This window comes from Rhipicephalus microplus, chromosome 5 (assembly GCF_043290135.1).
Source record: "Rhipicephalus microplus isolate Deutch F79 chromosome 5, USDA_Rmic, whole genome shotgun sequence".
Taxonomy (NCBI): domain Eukaryota; kingdom Metazoa; phylum Arthropoda; class Arachnida; order Ixodida; family Ixodidae; genus Rhipicephalus; species Rhipicephalus microplus.
Window position 1 is genome coordinate 134,960,118 of NC_134704.1, and position 15,051 is coordinate 134,975,168.

Sequence of the window (15,051 nt, forward strand, 5' to 3'; positions counted from 1 at the left end):
GCATTCCCTTGCTACGTTCACATCCACCCAGCATCATACAATGATCATTTGCACAAAGCGCACGTACGTCGTCAGAACGCTATTGCATGTTAACAATCATGTTTTCCTAAAGCCTTAGTCGACTGATCTAATCTACCTGCATTCTTAGTAACCATCACTTACGCCACTCGTTTAATTATTGGTCAAACAAACTTGAATTTGCGAATCGTACCAACATGTATAACTAGGTGCTCATTCGTGTAGATTGACTTAAAGTGTATTCAGTGAATTGACTTTCCTTTTCTGTTAATGAAGTTAACCCTTCGCGAGTAATGTTCACTTTCATGTAGTGCTGATAAATCCACAGTAATGTGTTTGAAGTATCCCATATTTATTTTGCTGTTGTTCTCCACTTAGTTCCCTCATGTCTATGACGGACAAATTAACCTTGAGTGTTTTACAAATAAATAAAAAAACGAACTGCCACTGCCAAGGTTGCCCCCATTCCTCTTGTCAAGAACTAAAAACATTCTGTATGCTTGCACATTGTTTATACGATGGCCGCTTTCTCTAAGTAGAAATTGGTGTGGCCATTCACATAGTTCTGTGCATGATCACCATAAAATAAACTTCTTACTTATGGTCGAATATTGAAACTAATTTTTCTCCTTTGAGGTCTGTGGTTACGGTGGGGTGAAGTAAGCCGTTTTCGGGACATAACGAACATTGCCTTACCTGTTGCGGCAAATATAGTAAAAATATTTTCTTTATAGAGATACGGGAAGTAAGCACATAGACATCTGCCGGGCTCTCTTTTGGGCTAGTTCCCTCGCCTTACAGTTCGGATTAACAAAATTTAAAAGTTTATTTACTTCTCTATTTTACACAAGGCACTTCTTCACTAATACTAAGCCTTGCCTGACACACACAGAACGCAAAAGTTCCACGTTATCTTGATCCTGAAGCCAAAGCCACACTAGGATTCTAGTCCGCGCAAGTAATACAGTTGTTTCAGATCAAGTTCCCTCCACATTCACGGCTTTTCAAATGTATATTATTTGCTGTAAGGAAAGTTATCAAGTTTTTCTGGCAGTGCAAGCTGTCTGAAGTGAAAGGTGGAGGGATAATAAGCAATCGTGTGCAAAATTGTCCATTGTATTACACATGAACGCTTTATCTCCGACTTCTCGCATTTCTTGTTAGAAACACCTGAACATGTAAACAAAAAGTATTAGTTGACACAAAAAGTAGTTTCACATCTTGGTAAAGTTTTCAGTCCATTAATCTCGAAAACACTCCTTGACAGTGTTGAGTAAAAAAAAAAGAGAGACCAAAAAGAAGGAATAAACTTTGACGCAAAAGATACTTTAGGTTCAAGTAGAGGAAGCCAATTGTCAGTGCACGATCCGTAGTCGAGCAATGCAGGAGAGATATATCGAGTCACATTAATTAAGACAGCTATTTGAGACTGGAACCAGGAAGTAAAAGCAAAGTCTAATAAAGGCAGGGGCTTGCTGTTATTGAGACCAGGACTGGTTTAAAGATTGCTTTCTTTGAATTAGCGAGGAAATATTTTCGCCTCGTTTATATCCTGAGTGATTTCCCAAAGGCAATATCCCAAGAAGGTTGGCTGGCGAACTCGTTGTAATATAAATCGAAAGAAGTAAAGGTTAAAGATAAATTCTTTTTTTTTTTTGAGGAGATGGTTGGTTGGTGAAAGTTACATAATGAACAGCGTCGAACCAGTAAAAATATTTCAGTTATTATACCACTTTGACACATCACTTACCTGTAAAATTAGCTTTTTTCACATAGGTGCTACAGGTCAGCTACCACTGTCAGGAACGTAAGTTACATTCTAGTACATTCCACATGTCACTCCGTTCAATTCTCATCGCTACTCGTGCGTTGAACTTTACAATCCAATTATTACAAATTCAAGATAAGAACATTGAGAATAGGCATCCCATCAGTCTAATACAAGCTTTCTGGAGCATCATTTTATCTCATTAGCTATAATTATCTTCGTGCTATAGTAACGTTGCTCCGGTTGCCTTCGGCCTGCGTATTGTATAAAAAGAATATCAATTCTGTATTTCCTTTTTCCATCGTCTATCTAGTATTGGCTATATTACAGTTCTAGAGTACGAAGTGCTGCAGCTGCAAAGAATGAAACATGCGGATATATCCCAAGGCAAATTTTTCACCTTCCTAATGTACAGAATTGCGGAGAAAGTAATACTTATATATTTATTTCGCTTACCCTCCGAGAGCATTGACGTGAGAGGGGATGGTATCTATTCAGGAGACGCCGTTACGGCACCGTGACAAGGCAAGGTTGCGATGACATGGCATGTCACTTCAGTTTTACACCGCCCGACTTTTTTCCAGAAACAAATAGAGGAATGGGTGCTTTCTTTCCATATTTATGGCGGCTCCTTCCATAGCTGCCTACTATCTTTATACCACCCATCTAAATCATGAAAAAAAATGTAAGACCTGAAGCTAAGTATGAGCTATATGAAAAGGTGGCCTTATAGGTTTTTACGGGAACCAGCAAGCTCGGCGAACTATAACTTGCAGTGAGAGGAATGACACTTCCATCAACCGCGAAGAAGAATGAAGGAAAAAGCATGATATCGATATTGAATTTAACTTTTTTTCCAAAATTAATTATTACAGTCAGGTGCTTGACAAGCCCGGGTGGTGAAGTAACATGGATGCTATGCGAGCTTAACTTTTTACAGTAAGTTTGAAGAGCGCGACCGAACGTCGTCAGAGAAAAAGCACACGCTTTCAACGCGCTGTTTCTTTTCACCTTCTCAAGAATGTACATGTATGCGTCGCGTGAACATGAAAACAACATTTCTCAATAAAAGTCATGGTTGCTCGTCTGTGTGCGAGTTCATCTCTGTCGGCGTCCAGTCATTCTGTTCAATCTCACCTCGATAAACCAACTATCACACCATTACACTTTGGCTAACTTCATTTGTTAGATGCATCTATTCACTGAGAAGATTTGGAGAATCGACGATGATTTCACAGACAATTTACCGCTGCTGTCTTGAATTACAAATGATATATATTCATAACTATACACTTAGCGATGAAGACCTTGCAAGATAAAACGCCATAAGTTTGCTGAAGAGGTGGGCAAATGTTCACTGCGTGCCTCGGCATGTCTTGTCATGTAGCACTTGCATCACTGCTCAGAAAGTAACATCCATCGATGCCGTTTGTGATGTTTATTCACGTTTCATGCAAGCATGGCACCAAGCATACTTGCGTATACAAATTAATAATTGGGTAAATTTTAAGTCTGACACTAAATGTTTGAACGCGATAACGGGTGCTGTCACTGTAGTGCGTACTTGAACCTGTGAATATGTACTTTATACTGTATATGATAGCTTGAGGAGTCTAAATAGTGGTTACAACAATGTAACCGAAAAAGTATAAAGTGACTCGTGTCAGTGAAGCTTTCGCATGGCTGCAACCTGTGCAATGGGTAGCATGGTAAACCACTAGCAATTCTGTGTGTTCACAGCTTTCTAACTTGTTATGCACCCAATACGCGGTCCTAAAAAATACGGGCAGTAACGTGTGTGCCTTCTGAAATGAGTGGCTGGCTTGAAACTACAAACTGTTAAGATAATGACATGTTCAGGAGCATGTTGTCAGTGTAAGGTTGTACAATGCAATATTACTACTATATTAGATGTTGTATTATGAAAGCGGTGCACATGACACGTGTGTTTGTAAAGCATGGAAGGTATTTTCACTGAATTTTGAAACATAGAAAGTTATCTTAACTGTATTTTTAAGCAGACCCGGGGCTGTTCATAAACACCAGCTTACAACGCAAGTGGCCTGCATTTGATCCTGACTGAGATCTCTGAATTTTTGTTGTTTACTATTTTCTGATTCATGCCGAGTTGCGGATGATCTCACAAAACTGCAGAACAAAGCTGTCACACGACTGGGCGAAGCTTTAAAAACAACTATGCAGCAATCAACCGACCTTTATTACCATAGTATATGCGACCGACTGAAAGCCTTGTTTCTTCATCAGCTTATACAGGGAAGAAAGGCTAGACATCTGGCACTATTGTAGCTTTTCAACAAGAGTATCGTCAGGCAAACCACTTCCGCAGTCGCTAACCTCAGCACAAGATGTCTGCTTCTCATGCTTTGTCAGATATGTTAAGTGCGCCGCAAGGCGCTTAAGGTGAATGCTCCTGCATGTAGACATCTTTGCCACTTTGATAAAGATGCCGGTTCCCAACTCCGTTTTTTCTTGATCGAGCGCTTAAACAAGTCTCGTAATTGGAATTGTTAAGCGAAAGGACCGGACCTGAGCTGGCCAGGTAAGGCATAGAACGGACAATCTTGGGTAACTGTGAGTAAGTGGCATGGATGCCATGAAACAGAGGATAAAACGACAAAGAGCGCAGCGGCAACAAAGAGAGATGAAATTGTGAAGTTTGCATGTACAAAACGTAATCAGCTGGCGCAAGATAGAAAAAATACGAGATGACTAAGACACTTTCATACTGCAGTTGACTTACTTAACAGCAGGTTTGGAGTGTTGATAATCCTAAAGGTATCCAAACATCCTAAACAGAAAAGTGGTTTCGTTTAGGTTTGGAATCATGATTGTTGTGCAGGTAATTGAATTGTATAATATTTACTGCTAAGTAAAATTTGCATCTACAAACATAATAGTAATCCTATGTTTCGGCATCATCTCCAATTACAACAGCATCAGCCTGTAGGGACCACAAGAAAGCTATGACTTCTTTGTGCGACATGCGTGAAATTTGAAAGAGAAACCTTTCGAACATTTTCAATGAAAGAAAATTTCTTGTTATGTGCACAATGTGAAAACGTTTTCTTTTTATGCTTGACAAGGACGATAAGAGGGAAGAAACTTCATGGCAATCTGAGTTTGGTTCTTCGTAAAAGAAACAAAATTTGATGGCCAGTTTTTCAAGTGAAGTCAATTCCGGTCTAAACGTCGGCGCGGCCTCCTCGAAGGCGTTGACAGGCAGGTCATCAACTTCCAGGGGAACCTGCCTTACGCCTATATAACGAGCGATCAATCGATCAAGCTTCTTTTGATCCGGAGGACGTTGAGGTAAAGGAAGGGAAGGTAGAAAGGTTAACCAGGTGAGCGTCGGGGTTGCTATACTACACCATGGAAGGAGGATTGAGGGGTGAAAGAAGAGTGATGGAAAGAAGAGAACATAAAAACACATGTGAGTTGAAACTAGACTGCTGCGTAGTTCGTTAGTAGTGGGTGCAGGTCTCCAGGTGTATCATGTTCCACCGTATGTCGTCGATTCTTAGAGCTTTCTGAAGGCTTGCAAGCACTGAACGTAAAACATCCAGTGCCTGTCGCACGGCCTCATTGTGTGGTGATTACAGTGTGACGAGAAACACTCGAAGTGTGACGAGTAGTGATAGTAGAAATATATTAATAGAATTTTCTTCTGGCGAAACCAAGGCGCACTGTGAATCACCATATCGCTGCGACTTCGGTAACGAAAGCCAAACTGCGTCAGTTGTGTTTTTGTTGGTGTCGACCATCGCTGATTCATGTGAGTGTGGCTTTGTCAATGTAGACCAAGCGAAATCCACAGAAACCAATCTTTTCACTGCATTTTGCTTTATACCAATTGAGTTCAATCCGGGTAAAGAAGGAGATGGTGAAGAAGGGTGTCGAACGGGCGCTGTGGATGCACGGGCATTGGATTTGTAGCGGAGTTATGAGGTACCTCTTGATTGTCGACGTTACTGAAGTCATGTATTTCCAACCAATATGAAATTAGTTTTTGCTAAGCTTGCGCAAACGCCAACCATTTGTCTCTCTCGCTCTCTACAACGTATTTTTGCTTATGCTTTGATGCAAACTTGCAATATTTGGAATAATTTGAAATTCTTTAAAGTGGCGGAGGTAATCTCACGAAGCTCGCTCAAACTGTAATGAGCTTCCTGTTTCAGCATTAAACATGATCACTATACCGAGTAATCTTGTTTATTCATGAAACAGGAGGCTCAATATTGGTTTAGACGTTTTTCAGTGAATATCTCAGCGACTCATAGGAACATAATGAGCCTCCTGTTTGAGCATTGAAACATGGTCGCTATAACAAGTGATCCTGTTTTGATGCTCAGCCATTCTGAATGACGTGCAGTCTATATCCTAAACTTCGCTGCGATGACTTGCCCAATTTTCTTCAAAGCTACATATTATGCGTGAATTATTTTGACCAAGATGCGAAAAAAGCATTCCCCAGAGATTTTCAATAGCCCTGTTTTCTAAAACACCACACCTGCGTGGACCACGAGACAATAAATCACGTGATGGTCAAGACCTGAAAAAGGCTTAGCCAGAACATAGACATATCTTAAAGAGAACTTCTCTGAAAGTCTCATGTCGGCTAAGAACCAGGTACACTACGCCAGACGGCCCCTGTGTAGACACGCTGCATGGCGCCATCTATGAAAGAGATTAGCACCGAATGAGCGCCGAAAAATTCGTGGACCATTGACGCCGTAAAGGTGTAAACATCCTTGTTTCAGCTCCCAGAGATGACAATCAAGTGTATAGTGTCCTTTCTCAACCTTCGTGATGTCGTACAAAAAAATGAGAAATATAACTTCGGTGCCTGATAAGGTACAGATACTGCTATTGCGAAGAAACGATTATGAACTGGTAAGCAGATTGAATACTAATTAACGCACATGATATCGTTCTACGAGAGATTGAGGGCCAAAGATCACTTTTTCCGGTATTATGACTAGTCGACCGGAAGACGCAGTTTTTTTTTTCTTCACGTCACGATGCCTGGATTGTCTTCGTTGAGTGTCCCGACATTGGCTCTGGCCTTAGGCTCAAGGTTACATGAAGGTCGCGGACAAGGCCTAATTTGAACTTTTGTGAAGCTCAGTAGTGAGTGTACTGGTACTGACTCTTACTGCCTTTAGCCTAATCATATGCAGGCGTTCAAGAACAGAGCGTGATAACATAAATAAGACACCCAACAAAAACAGACCAGTGACGTTTGCAAAATAATGAAGTCAGAAACCTGAAATACTTCTCTGGCATACTAAAACTGTTTATTGGAACTGTTATGCTCCCTATATATTCTTTCATGCATTACAATATCATTATGTACTGTTTTCGCATAAAATACCGAGACCTTTTTAACATGGACTGCTCATACCGTGAAGTCATTACATGAGTTGATAGAATAACGAGAGTACGCCAGCAGGACATTCCTATTTTTTGTTATGTTCCGGAGTACAGATTTCAGTGCTTGTCAGGTATGCGCCATGATATGACTTCGGGACTTCGGATAGGTTTCTGGGCACTAAGCCAGCAGCTCTGCTTTACGATGTTTCTTGTGCACTGTGCAAACACCGTCCGGTTTCGGCTTTCAAGTGCGAAGCGAACTAGTTGAGCCATAAAGCCCATGTTGCCAGCATCAGAATCGTTGTTTCGGCCCTTACTACCGTAATTCAAAAGTGGTTAGAACAATTTCTTAGTTTTTTTGTTTTTCTAAAGGCATAAAAACGACATTACTCGAACTTGTTTTTGTTTTCCAGGACATGAAGTTTAAGAGTATATTTTTCAAGATCATACTCCAGGAGCTCGCATTATAAGCCAGAAGTCCAGGAAAGAAAGCAGAGACAAGAGGGATGAGACAATGTGCAATAGGTATGGACAAAAGAAACTCTTTTAACGAAGCAATGTTGTTTTTCTTTCTATCTTTCTTCCAACCGCGGAAACTTTGATGGCGCTAGATTTCCAAGTCCCTTTGTTTTACTCATCTCCTTGGATGAATGGTTCTGTGAGGCTGGGTACTTCGATGGAAGAGTCAAAACAAAATCGGAAGCTGTATTCACACTGCGGACTCTTGGGAGCCTGTCTGCAAAGTACGTCTGCGCACTCGAACTCAATATGGAAGCTGTGGGGAATGCGGGGAGGCGCTTCGCCTACCTCTCGTCGACGCCGGTGTTCGCGGGCAAAGTTGCACTGGCATCACCGATGTGCAGCGTGCTTGACATATGTGGCAAGAAAAGAAATCTTCAATTGGCAGACTCAGTTGCCATCTACCCTACTCTCTTTCTTTTTTTCCCTTCCATCTTCGCCAACATCCCTTCTTCTTTCTACCGCATTGCTATGCTATTCTATACACAGTTATACTGTGAGTCCTTATCGTCTCTGCCTTTCTTTCCTTCTCACCCTCTCTTTCTTTTTGTTGTCTCGCTAGACAGTACCACACGCCGCTACGCTTTGCTTTGCACACCAAATTCGGTGTTTTCGCCTTCTCATGCTCGCATCACCTCTCTTCCCCTTCACTTGCTGTACTCTATTACACGCGGCCATGCGATAATGTATAATCCTCCTCTTCCTTACTGAACTGATTCTCACTCTCACTTTACTTTCCTACCCATTGCTATGCCATCCTACAAAAGGCTATTTCATGCGTTACCTCCACCCCCTGCTCTCCCTCCTCCTCATATACCACTCATCTCGTCTTATTTTAAATGAGAAGCAATTCTTAGCAAGCGTCGGTGACTTTTAGCGCATCTATCTATCTATCTATCTATCTATCTATCTATCTATCTATCTATCTATCTATCTATCTATCTATCTATCTATCTATCTATCTGTCTGCCTGCCTGCCTGCCTGCCTGCCTGTCTGCCTGCCTGCCTGTCTATCTATCTATCTATCTATCTATCTATCTATCTATCTATCTATCTATCTATCTATCTATCTATCTATCTATCTATCTATCTATCTATCTATCTATCTATCTATCTATTTATCTATCTATCTATCTATATATCTATCTATCTATCTATCTATCTATCTATCTATCTGTCTGTCTGTCTGTCTGTCTGTCTGTCTGTCTGTCTGTCTGTCTGTCTGTCTGTCTATCTATCTATCTATCTATCTATTCATCTATCTATCTGCTTACATTTGGGTGCTTTCGTGGTCACCCCCTTAACTTGGTGTGAACCAAAAATAGCAAGGGAGGGTAAGATGCTTTGACAGATATGACGCGCTGGTCAAGACATCAATATAGCCACAATGCCGTCGCGTACGTCGTCAAACACTTCTTGCCTGACAGTGGCACATACCCAAGGGTGGGTGTGTACCGCTGGTATGCGGGTATGCGCCTCGGGGGATTCACTCTTGTATCTACCCAGGAGCAACGAGAACACACATGGACATATTTAACACTAGAGCGGTAAGAAATACGCGTCATCAGTAGCGTTGACCGGACAAATGCAAATAATAAATGTCGCAGCTTTAGCTGGAATTTAACACAAACATTCGGCGTGGCAATGAAGCATTTTACCACAGAGCAACGCCAGGTCTCGGAACTACTCTTCAAATTGCCGCTTATCTTCGTGAAACGTCAATAGTGGTTGCAGTGCCACCTATGCAATATCATCAACATTACACTTGTACTCCTTTGAGGCAGCCGTCACGCCGGGTTAACGTTAATGGTGGTTAGTTGCTATGCGCTGAAGTCGATTCATGTAGCAGTGTCCAGGGCCAGCACCCTCCCGAGCATCAGCGCTTCATATCAGCATCTGGTGTTGCTAATACGCTTGTTTCAGTTGGCATGGTTGCACAATTGCAAACAAGTGATTATATAAACATCTGAAGCTCTTCAACATATGTGTGTGCGTGACGCATTTCCACATATATTTAGCGTAATTTCATGACGTGTCACTCAACAAAAAGTTGCAACACGGTCACCTTCTCTCCACATGCTTCGCATAACGTCGATTCCCATTTACGGGGGATCTGCCAAATTTTCCCATTCTTTACTATGATATTAAACAACACTTGACTTTGCTACGCTTTAGCTCTTGCCATCTTTTTTTCTTTCTATTCATCCCCACACCACCTTTTCTCACTCTCGCTTTTTTTTTCTCTCAAAAGGATATTATAATATACATGGCTTTGTTACGCGTGGTTTTCTAACGTGACACCATACATGGTTACGCTATGCTCTAATCTTTCTCCTCGTTATATTCCTGCTCCTCATCCACTTATTTCTCCTCTTCGAAAACAGTTCTCTCACCACTTCTTTCGTGCACTCTACTATGCAGGGCGCCCAAGCTATTTCTGGCCAGAGTTAACAAAATATACTGACGCACTCAATTTTTCTCTTACCAAATTCATGGTGACACGTGCGTGGTGTAAGTCACATTGTTTTTTAACAGGAGCGTTCGTTATGCTTGGCCTACGACGGCTCTGCTAAATTATTTCGGTCACGGATATGATGTTGTAAATTATATAATTAGAGATCACAAAAAAAGATTGGAAGACATTGGCAGAGTAACATGCCCAATATGTGCATGTTACACTGCAAATGTCGTCGAAACATGATAGTATTGCGTCTGAAGAGAGGAAGCAAAACGTTTATATGGTGTTCTGCGCAAGAAAATCGGTGAAAGGTATTGTGAAGGCGCTGCGTTAGAGTTGCTAGAGCGTGCAGCGGAGGCGAACAAGCGCATCATTTCACGTGACACGTGAGTCTAGAGTGCTATCTAATTATTTTGGAAAACGAAGTGCGCGGCGTGTGCGCCTGTCTCGGAGGCGATAAGGTGTAGAATACAAGGAAGCAGGTAGGTGCCAAAGCGATGTCGTGTTAGCGAGGCGTTGAAAAAGCTTGCCTTTTCGTGCAAGCGTTGCATCGTCTCCACAGCGTGATAAGCGCTTCGATCCTTAGAATTACTTCTGTATGGTTTTTCTAGTAAAAAGACAGATACAAAATACCGACGTGTTGTTATGGTGCCTCAGATATGCACACTAATTGATTTTTCAATTGACAATCGCACAAGTATGAGTGGTAAACCTTGTGCAATATTGGTGGGCGCTGTGGATGCAGTCGGCCGTTAGGAGTATCGTTTGGTACCGGTTAGTGTGTCGTTTACGGTGGACAAAGAGACAAATGTACCGGCAGACAGACGGACCAAACTTTTTGCGTCGAAGGTCTCCCAAAAAGACTATCGCTTTCAAAACGACATGCAATGACTCAGTCATAAGGCGTCGAACGAGCGACCTTTCGGACCGCAGTGCGCGGCGTTAACCACCACGCCAAGATACGTACGCATTAGGGTGAATATACGCCGTATACCATTTGGAGGTCCTCAGTTCTCCCCAGATTCAGCGCGTGTTCATCACCACTAGCGAGATGACGCAACGAGCATGGGATGGATATAGTGCCTTGATGTGCTAGTTGACCTTCACTGCCATCGAGGCAGTCTATGGTTGGAACTTCTTTGAAGCCATCGCCTCTCACATTTCGAACCATGCAGCTTCCACGGAGCGTGGTCTCTTCGTTGCACGCGCTTATCGGACTCAGGATTCAGGAGAGTACGAAGAGGTTACTTTGCTTACTGCTGCGGCCACCTTTACGAAATGAGTGCGCTGATCACTCACGAAGTGAGAATTGTGACAGTTGTTCACGTTTGTCTGGTGTATACCTGTGCGTTAGTTTCCTGTGCCTTTCTGTCTACTTACACAGCGTACTTTGAATGTCGAGCTGTGAGACTTGTCAGTCCACGCTTGTTATGTGTAGGTTCACTTCATGCGTGTTTTCTACTTTAGGTGCACGCCGGAAGTTTCGAGCCACTGCTACTTGCCGTCCCTCGCGTGGCTAAGCAACTTCATACTGCAGCATTCATTTGTTCGGCCATATGGCGAAACAACGCACAATAAACGCTCAAATACCTGCGTGACGACACGTTTCACTTTCATATTGGCTAATTCCTAGAAAAGAGGATCAGCCGCACTGATTTTTGTATTTGCTAAATGGATATTTTCATTTAACTAACTTATGAAGTAACGAAGCTGGGCCAGGAATTGCAATGACAAAGCTGCAAATACGTTCGGAAAATGTTTGATAAGAAGGATCATGAGTGATCTTTCTTATTATTTTAGAGTGTATTTGTTTTCACTCTCCATTCACGTGAAATACGAAAAATATGACCTGATAAGCCGGCTAGCGCCCTTTGCATGCCGGTATTACAGTGCCCCTTAACGTTTTTTCATAAATAAATGTATATAAGGGGAGGTTGTTGCCAACGTGTGGCGCTGGCTACTTCTCTTCTCTTGCACAAAAGTCGACATTGGACATTTTGTAGCAACCACAAGGCTATACATATGTACATAGCACAACACTTACACAATCAGTGCACGTTTTTCAACACTGAGTGTCCACACCACACAGAAAAGTGTCCACACTACATAGTAATGTGTCCGCGCCACACGAACTTTCCCGTGCAAAAGGCCGTTACACTTGGCCAAGTCTCCTGACTCGAGGGAACAGCGACGATGGTAGTGACACACGTTTCGCCAACGGCCACACAAGCTCGTGCTCTTCCGACCATTTTTTCGTTCTGACTTATTTTTCATTGTGGGTTATATGTATATATTACCGTGTGTTCAAGAAAAGTACCCACAACTCTTTAATATCCCAGCAATGCAAGGCTGTTTGATGACTTTATTGTTACTTGTCCCTTAGCCGCAGAAGTCTTAAGATGGCGAAAGACCACTATTGGTACAGTAGTAAAGAAAGTTAAATATATTACGGTTTCAATACTGCAGCTCGGCGATTGTTTTATAGTACAGGCCCAAATTTTTCTATGGAAAAATCCCATTTCAGCTTCAGGATTTCGAAAAACTGGCTCCGAGTTATAATTTCGAGGTAACATAATCAACCGACTTCAACAGTGAAGCCGAGAACAAAACTTAGAAGAACGTAAAACCTAAAGCTCTTGTTAAAGCCATAGCGATAGATAGCCCATTCAGCCAAAATTGTAATTTTAGCGTTGGCGTCGTTGGTTGTGAGAAAAAAATCATCTTCTCCATGACTGAAAAATTTAGAAAGATGCAAAATTGACAAACGAACGCAGACGGCCCCAGGGGCAATGATACGTCATACCAGACACAATCCTACTGCTTGAAGCTATATATTTACAAAAAAATACTACTACAAGTTGTCTCCAAAAGCATTTAAATATTGCATGGCAGAAGCGTAGAATCGCACCTGGTGTCACAAAATAAGAGTTATGCAAATAGTGGTTGTTTGAAGGGCTCATTATTTAAAAGTGGACCAACGTGTGTTCGCGTTACGACATATTGACGCCTGGTTGGTGTTTCGTTGATTCACAAAAGGAATGATTGTACCACAGAGGGCATTTAACTATACTTGCTGTAGACAATTTAAAGTAGTTCGGAACGGCTAGTGTCACGTGCACAGTCATTGTTTTTTAAAGAAGCAAAGTTAAGGGAGGCACAGAGAACGAATGTAGAATAATAATTGAGGAGGCGATGCGTTCAGGCTGTGGTTAGGCTATTTGGTTCTGCTCTTGAAGCCGATGTTCAAGCGTTCACTATGTTTTAGGGGCGAAGCTACTCGTAGCAATTTGTGCTGCAAGTGGCGTAACCGAGAAAAGAAACGACTAGAAAACAAGGAGTGCTGTATCTCTCGAACAGTATAATAGGCGACGCTGTCTGAAAGAAATACCCACAAACTGCATATGAGTGAGGTTATTCCAGACGGCACTGTGCCACTACTCTCCGATTGACTGCTCCGTGGGTTGTGTCTGGATGCGAAACGAAGGAGTACCCCCCTCATGTTCCTGGAGAGTCGCCGTACGTGGCAGATCGTTGGTGGCTCATGGAGGAAGCAGGAAGGTGGTGCGTTGTAGACTTTTGCGCTCAGCAGCCTTGGCTCGCATCTCGTCGGTGTTACCCGTGCACCGTCTACATTGTCCAACGCGATCGGACGCATGAATGCCTGTACGGATGGACGGCCATGCAGATGGATGTAAGGGAGGCCGCCGCATAGACAGACAGACAGACAGACAGACAGACAGACAGACAGACAGACAGACAGACAGACAGACGGATAGCCGGACGGATGGACGTACGGTTGGATGCATGGATGGACAGATGGACGCAGAAATGGACACACGGGCGTACGCGCGGACCAGCACACGGAAAGACGGATGAACCGAAGCATGAATGGATTGTTGTGACCAAGGCTAGAGCTGACGAGGGAGCGGTGCTCTTTTAATTCTCAAACAAGTAGCCGACCAGCCGGCTGTCTATGCCCGCGAAATATTGTCAATGTTAACTGGAGGTTGGGACGTCGTGTCGCCATGACACTGTAAGTCGTTCGAGAGATCACAACAAATACAGCATCTTCATTGAAAGAGACCGCGGTGGCCGCCGCAAATCACCCTACAAATAAGCTATCATATCCGCGGGCCCTTTGATGTATGCTGTCATGAGCTTCGGACCCTCCACCAGCGGCACACACACAACGAGGAAGAGTCCCACTGCCGTCACTTTGGAGTGAAGTGATCCCGCCTCAATATTAGGCGCTCACGTGGGCAGTGCATGCTCGTCCCCCTCGCCAGTTGTGTGTGATCTGTGATTGGACAGTACCATCTGTATGTGTTCGCTGACCTAGGGATCTGGGGAGAACATACCCTTTATAATGAGGCATCCGGTTCATTCGAGGTAGAGCCGTGTAAAGGAACACCAGATTCGAGAGCTCGCCATGTAAAAAAGAGCTCGTCATGTACGAGAGCTCACCATGTACATAGTGTAAATAAACCTTCTTCAAGTCTCTGTTCCTCCTGCCTCGACAACTTCATCCCGGACCTCCGGTGCCTGCAAACCCCGGTCGCAACAGGATTTACGAACGCTTCGCCTCGCTCACCATCACTCACCCTGTGGATATGGCTCGGTTTGTTTTATTTCTGAAACAGCAGCATGAATTAGCGTTGTTATATATACCATGAACCGACTTTGTTGTGTGGGTGTGCGGGCCGCATTTGCAATACTATCACAAAATGCGCACATGCGCTAACAAACGCGGTCTAACTACAAGTCTCGTTCTCTTCAAGAGTGACGTCCTTTTGGTCAGCTGCTTCTTGCGCTCATGGGGCCTTCGGTTTCGGTAACAGTGTTGAGTTTGGTTCGATTTGATTATGACACGATATCCATTAAGGACGGATTTCTACAT

At 43.0% G+C, this 15,051-nt stretch overlaps 1 long non-coding RNA gene across 1 annotated transcript in view; it reads left to right on the forward strand.

The window, feature by feature from the left end:
- The first annotated feature begins 5,331 nt into the window (after positions 1-5,331).
- LOC119173365 (uncharacterized) overlaps positions 5,332-15,051 on the forward strand; it is a 72,247-nt gene continuing 62,527 nt past the window's right edge. The window contains exons 1-2 of the long non-coding RNA XR_005110058.2: positions 5,332-5,579; positions 7,591-7,702. This is a non-coding gene — a long non-coding RNA (uncharacterized LOC119173365). The remainder of the gene's footprint in view (positions 5,580-7,590; positions 7,703-15,051) is intronic.